This window comes from Sciurus carolinensis, chromosome 2 (assembly GCF_902686445.1).
Source record: "Sciurus carolinensis chromosome 2, mSciCar1.2, whole genome shotgun sequence".
NCBI classification, from domain to species: domain Eukaryota; kingdom Metazoa; phylum Chordata; class Mammalia; order Rodentia; family Sciuridae; genus Sciurus; species Sciurus carolinensis.
The window spans coordinates 66,161,514-66,167,684 of NC_062214.1; the positions used below are offsets into that span (position 1 = coordinate 66,161,514).

At 42.8% G+C, this 6,171-nt stretch overlaps 1 pseudogene; it reads left to right on the forward strand.

The window, feature by feature from the left end:
• Positions 1-4,752: 4,752 nt before the first annotated feature.
• On the forward strand, positions 4,753-5,241 carry LOC124976334 (ribonuclease P protein subunit p25-like protein; annotated as a pseudogene).
• Positions 5,242-6,171: the final 930 nt, after the last annotated feature.

Below are 6,171 nucleotides of genomic sequence, written 5' to 3' on the forward strand. Positions count from 1 at the left end.
AATAAGCACTCTGGTCCTGGGGTACAGTACATTGCACAGACTGCCCTTGCTTCTAGAAATACCAGTTCTGAGATCCTCCAGGTACTCTGTCATTTCCAAGCCTGCCACTTGCTTGTACATCAGTTTCTCAGGGTCATGAGTCAAGTCCAGTTGATCTCAAAACTCCCAATGACCAGCACAGTCTCCAGACCTGCTAGGTACCAAATCAGAGTTTCTCAGCCTCAGCACTGTTGGCATTTTGGGCCAGTCATTCTAGTAATAGGGTCATCCTGTGCGCTCCAGGATGTTTAGCAGCCTCCCTGGTCTCTACTCCTATAGAAGCCAATGGCACCTCCATTCCATTTGTGACACCTAGCAAGGTCTCCCAACATTTTGCCTGGTGGGAAAACCCCCAAATAAACTAAATGTTTGTTAAATGAAATATAAAGATGGTTACCATAGTATTTGACAATTTAGTGCACCAGAATTGCTTTTGAATTCTAATTTCTGGTGTTTCCCTAGGTCTGTTTAACCTCACAATCTCTGTAGAAGCAAGACCTCAGGATTGGGGAGAGGTTGGTTCTGAGCCACAGATCACAGTGTTTTGGAAAAGATCTTATCTCAGGAGGGTGAGGCAGGAGGATCACAAGTTTGAGGTCAGCCTGTGCAACTTAACAAGATCCTACCTCAAAATGAAAAATGACTGGTGATGTAGCTTAGTGGTAAAGAACCCCTGGATCTGATCCCTAGTACCAGAAAAATTTAAAAAAAAAAAAAAAAATTAGAAAGGTCTTGAGCAGTTAGTAAAATTTCCCCTGTGTGGGTGCTGTGCTATGACCTCTGAGTTGCTTGCCCCAGAGTGGTCACCACAGTGCTTTGCCACCCAGTTGGAAATTCCTCAGGCTAGGGTCCAAGTCCTTGGCTCAATTTACATGTTCTTTCATGGTTTCACATCTTTATAGCCTCACTAGCCTTACTCCCCACCTGCTGTGGTTTGGAAATGGTTTGAATTCTGCTAACACCCCATCCCCCTCCCAGAAAGTTTCATGTGCTGGAAGCTTACTCTCCAGTGCAGCCATCTTGGGAGGTGGTGGGACCTTTAAGGGGTGGAGCCTAGTGGAAGGTGATCAGGTCATGGGAGTATAGCCTCTGAAGGGATTAATGTTGGTCTCATGGAGTTTGTTCCCAAAAAAATGGTTTATTATAAAACAAGGCCACCCCATGTGCTTGGCCTCTTCTGCTTTTGCTGCTTTCTGCTTCTCTATCATGTTATAACACAGGCCAGGGGTCCCTCTCCATGACATAGGTGCTGTGGTGTTTGGACTCTCTAGCTGCCAGAATCCTGAGTTAAATAAACCTCTTTTCTTTATAAAGTACATAAAAACAGATATGTTGTTATAGCCACACAAAATGGACTAATACACTACTACCCTCAGTGGTGCCTTCTCTGCTAAACATCAAGCCAACCCCACAGCCTTCCCCAAGCCTGCTCTATCCTTCCTCTTCTTTCTGTGGTACACACAGCTACTCCTACACTCTGGATTAACTTGGCCCCTTTTTTCCTCCCTGCAGGGTACTTCCTGATTGTTCATCTCTGCATTTGGAGTTCACCTCCTTTCCTGGGCAAAGTGTAAGATTCCCTCTCCTAAACCCCATCTGCACCATCCTGTCAAAACATCATCAGGTAAGATGTTGCTCTGCTCTAACACAGAGCCAAGAACACAACAGACACTCTGTATGTTTGATGAAGGACTTCCTTCATGGGTCAAAACCTGAGTAACTGCGGCTGTGCATTCATCCATCCACGTGACTTGAGTGACCAATTTCCTTATACTTTAAGATGGTAACACGAAGTTAACTCAGAAGTTCTGTCAAAGTAGTTTTCTGATATTACTTGGAAAAAAATAACCCAACTATTAAGTGTATTTTTTTTTTTTTTACTGGTTATTTGGGCACTTTGAATATATCATCAGAGTTCTTGGTTTCTGGAAACTTATAATAGCATTCTACACTAGCTACAGATATACAAAATAAACAAAAATTACACTCTGCAGTGGGAGGTGTTTTTAAAAATCACATTAGTAAAATTGGATCTTACAGCACCAAGTGTTCACAATGGTTTAAAATATTAATGCATGTTAGATGCCAGGTTATTTTGAAGACTCAACCAGACTCCTGTTTAGCAGGAACAATTTTGCATAGACAATTAGATACACGTGCAAATATTTAACTATAAGTTGATGCTTATGCCACTGAAATATGGTGGTTCATCAACTAGCCACCTGGCTGGCAGAACCAATTAAGGATTTACCCATATTATGACTAAGTCCTCCCCCACCTTCTCAGCATTCTGGAAATATAAATAATTGGGGGTATTGTAGGGGGAGGGTTAAAAAAAAAAAGGTTGGAAACTACCTCTGAATCCTAAATTCTCAATGGAAGCCAAAGTGCTGGAAATATGCCAGCTGCATACACATATCTTTATATCACCATTCACATCTCTTAAGAGATCATGAATTGCTGAGTTGGCTAAATGCTCTCAAACTCATTCTTCAGTTTGGGTGGATTTTCAATAATCACTCATTTCATGTAAGATGTGAACATTTGGGGGCTAGGGGTAGAGCACATGCTTAACATATGCAAGATCCTGGGTTTGATCTCCAGCACTGCAGGAAAAAAAATTAACATTGTCAAAGAAAAACACATCAAAGATCAAGTTTCATCATATATTAAATAGTAAATGCTAATGTGTATATAAATACGCGTGCGCGCACACACACACACATACACGCACAGAGAAGACACACCAATGGAAAAGTGTAATGAAGCCAGAATGTTCTAATCTCTGACTTTATCACTTGTCATAGTGTACAGGAATGAAAACTGAACATAAAATCAGAAGGGAGGATTAAACTAGGCAGTTCAATTCTCTAATTCACAACCCCCAGCAAGCTAACCCTCTGAGCCTCAGTTACTTTCATGGTAAAGCAGAGTAAACAATGTTTATCTTACAAGGTGATGGGGAACGATAAAACAGCAGCCAGATACTCACTTTCTCCATTTGAGAAAGAGGGGCAGCAAGCTCTCCAATCTGCCCTTGGCCATGGCTTCCTGGTCCTCTGAGAGGCATTGTCACCCATGCAGGGAGCATTCTATCTTCTTAGAGCTCAGTGACAGAAAACCAGGCATGTCTCCTGAGATATTTCTAAATTAACATGACATTTTATTCCAAATTAGACTGACAGATGAATGCTTTGACACAGCGTGATATACAGTGAGACCAGACCCAGTAACATGAACTATGGTAGTGTTAAGTCACAGGCATTCCAACAATTCCAAGAAGCAACATTTTTCTATAAAGGTGTAGTACATTTTAGTAACGATACTCAGAATTCACTCTTTCTAAAGAGACCACGACTTTCAAGTTCCCTACCCCAAGTCCATCCAAAGAATTTCTAGGTCTGCAACTCAGAATCATTGTGCTCTACCTCATGGCATACTGGATATTCCACATAACCTGGACCTCAAAAGAACAAACTACCAAGCTCTCCCTTCTGCACAAATAAATCACAAACACAATGTGCTAACCTTACCTCTTGTTGCCATTATTGGCACTGAATCATTTTTATGATGAACAAAAAGTTTCTCACTAACATAGTAATGAGTGGTCTTTGAAAATACAGAAATATTGGAAGGTTTTCTGGTGACATTCTCATGATATGACACCCTTGTAGGGGCTGAACTGGTGTAGCAAACCAATTACTAACTTCTCTTTAAAGTGCATGACTTAACTTCTTATTTTGAAATAAAACTCGAAGTAAGCTGCAGAAACAGTGCAGAGTTCATGTGTTTATATAGAGAAGAACAATACAATGGTGACCTTGGATAGAACAATAGCACAATATCAGAACCAGAGAACTGACTTTGGTACAATATTGTTAAAAAGACTATGGCCCTCATTCAGTTTTCACCAAATTTTATATACTCCGTAGTGAGTTTGAGTCCATGAACAAATTCCAATAACCACCACCACCAAAACAAAACATTCCCAAATACCTCAGAATTCACCCAGGCAGCCCTTTTATAGTCACACTCCAATACCTACTTTTAAAATTGATTGTAGTTCAGAGCAGCACGACTCACAATAGACAAAAGGTGGAAGCAGAACAAATGTTCCTCAGCCCAGGAGTGGATAAGCAAAATGTGCTGTCTCCATACAGGTTTATTAGTCCTTAAAAAAGAAAGAAATCTGTCACATGCTACAACATGGCAGTACCTAGAGTAATAAAATTCATAGAGACAGAAATAGTGGGGTAGCTGCCAGAGGCTGGGGGAGTAGAGAGTGGGGAACTGTCAAATGGATATAGAATTTCAGATTTGCATGATGAAAAAGTTTGGAGATGGATGGTGATGATGATTGCACATTGGTGTGAATGTATTTAATGCCACTGAACTACACACTTCAGAATGGTTGCAATGGTAAATTTTGTTATTTTTACCACAATTAAAAATAAAGATGGTGAGGTATTAAGCAACTCAGTGGGACCCTGTCTCTAAATAAAATACAAAATAGGACTAGGGATGTGACTCAGTGGTTGAGTGCCTGTGAGTTCAATCCCCAGAACCCAAAAAATATAAAATAAAAAATAAAGAATAAAGAATAAAACTGTTGACCAGCCTCTGTGCCGTCTTGGCTGTGCTGTGAGGAGCCAGGGTGAGCAGGGAGTAGTGACTGAGGAGGCAACAAGATTCACAAACACTACAGCAAGCAAAATGGAGCCTTACCAGAAAGTGGGCTCGGTAGAGTTCCCAGCACGTTCACCAGGATCCAAGCTACCTCCTGACATTCTGGATTTGTGGGTCCGAGATGGCAGCAAAATTCAAAGCCTGCTGGGGCTGGCATTGGGTCGTCTGGAGGTGGGCAGCCCAGGGTGCATGGTCTCCTCAGGTTCTGGCCAGGCTGCATGGAAGGCTGTCAGCATCGCTGAAATTGTCTGACACCTCATCTCAGACCTGCACCAGCTCACCAAACAGCCTTTCCTGCAGCTTGAGGACAGTGGGTCCCAACTTCACCTGACACAGGCCTAGACCTCCTTGCAGTGCATGCCACGTACCTACAGTGTGGATTCTGCCGTGCTGGGGCCCTTGATCCCCAGTGAGTGTGCCTACCATCCCTCAGGGGCCCACCCTGGCCTGGGCTCCAGGCCCAGCCCCAGTTGTTGACCCCAACCTAGAAGAAGACCTTTGAGACACCTGTCCTGAAGACCTGCCGAGCCAGGCTGTTCTCTAGGCCTGAATATTTGGGTCGGCTGAGCCTTTTCTCAGAAACCCTTGTAGTCACATTCCCAGCAAGTCGTGGGTCCACAGAAGTCCTGCCTCCCACTTCTCCCTGGCTTATGGGCATGACAGCTGTGGAGAGGGCCTAGTGTGGGCTTCTGCTGATTTCTGGATTGTTTGAAAAGGGCTTACTCTGCCTTATGCCTTAGTATACCTGATCTGCCTTCTGACAGAGAACCAGGGAGGGAGTTAGGAAATTAGTTCTGCCCATTCATCTGATGAAAAAATAAATAAAATAAAATAGTTTGTGATTATGTGACCTGCGGATACTCCAGGAGAACTTTGGTGCCATCATGAGGAGGAGAAAGTATAGCGTGTTGTTAAACACACAGCCCCTGGAATCAAAAAGGCCTGGGTTCAACTCCCAGCCTGGGATGTTTTCTACCTGTACGGCTTCCGAAAGGTGCTTAACCATTCTGTGCCTCTATTTCCCTGTTCGAAAATGGCAATAATCATAGAACATACCTCAAAGGGGTTTTATGATGATGATGAGTGGCCTGTGTTTTACATTCAGTGAATGAAAGATGTTGGCCTATAAGGCCACAGTTCTCCTCCTGCAAGACTTTCTTGCAATATGAGGTCACCAAAGGGGCTGAGAAAGAGAAGGTAAATCACCAAGCAGAGCTAGTCAGTCAGCATCTTCCCACTGTACGACCTGTGACCCTCAAGTCACCCCAATGGTGGTCTTCATCTCACCCACCCCAATGCAGTTTTATCTCATTTCTACTGATTTTAAGTCAAAACACTATTGTGGAGGGTTTTTTTTTTTTTTTTTTCAGTCCTAAATCCCACTTGCCCTGCATTGGTCGCTTAAAAAATGTGAGAGGTCAAAGAAAATATAGGCCAATGAAAATA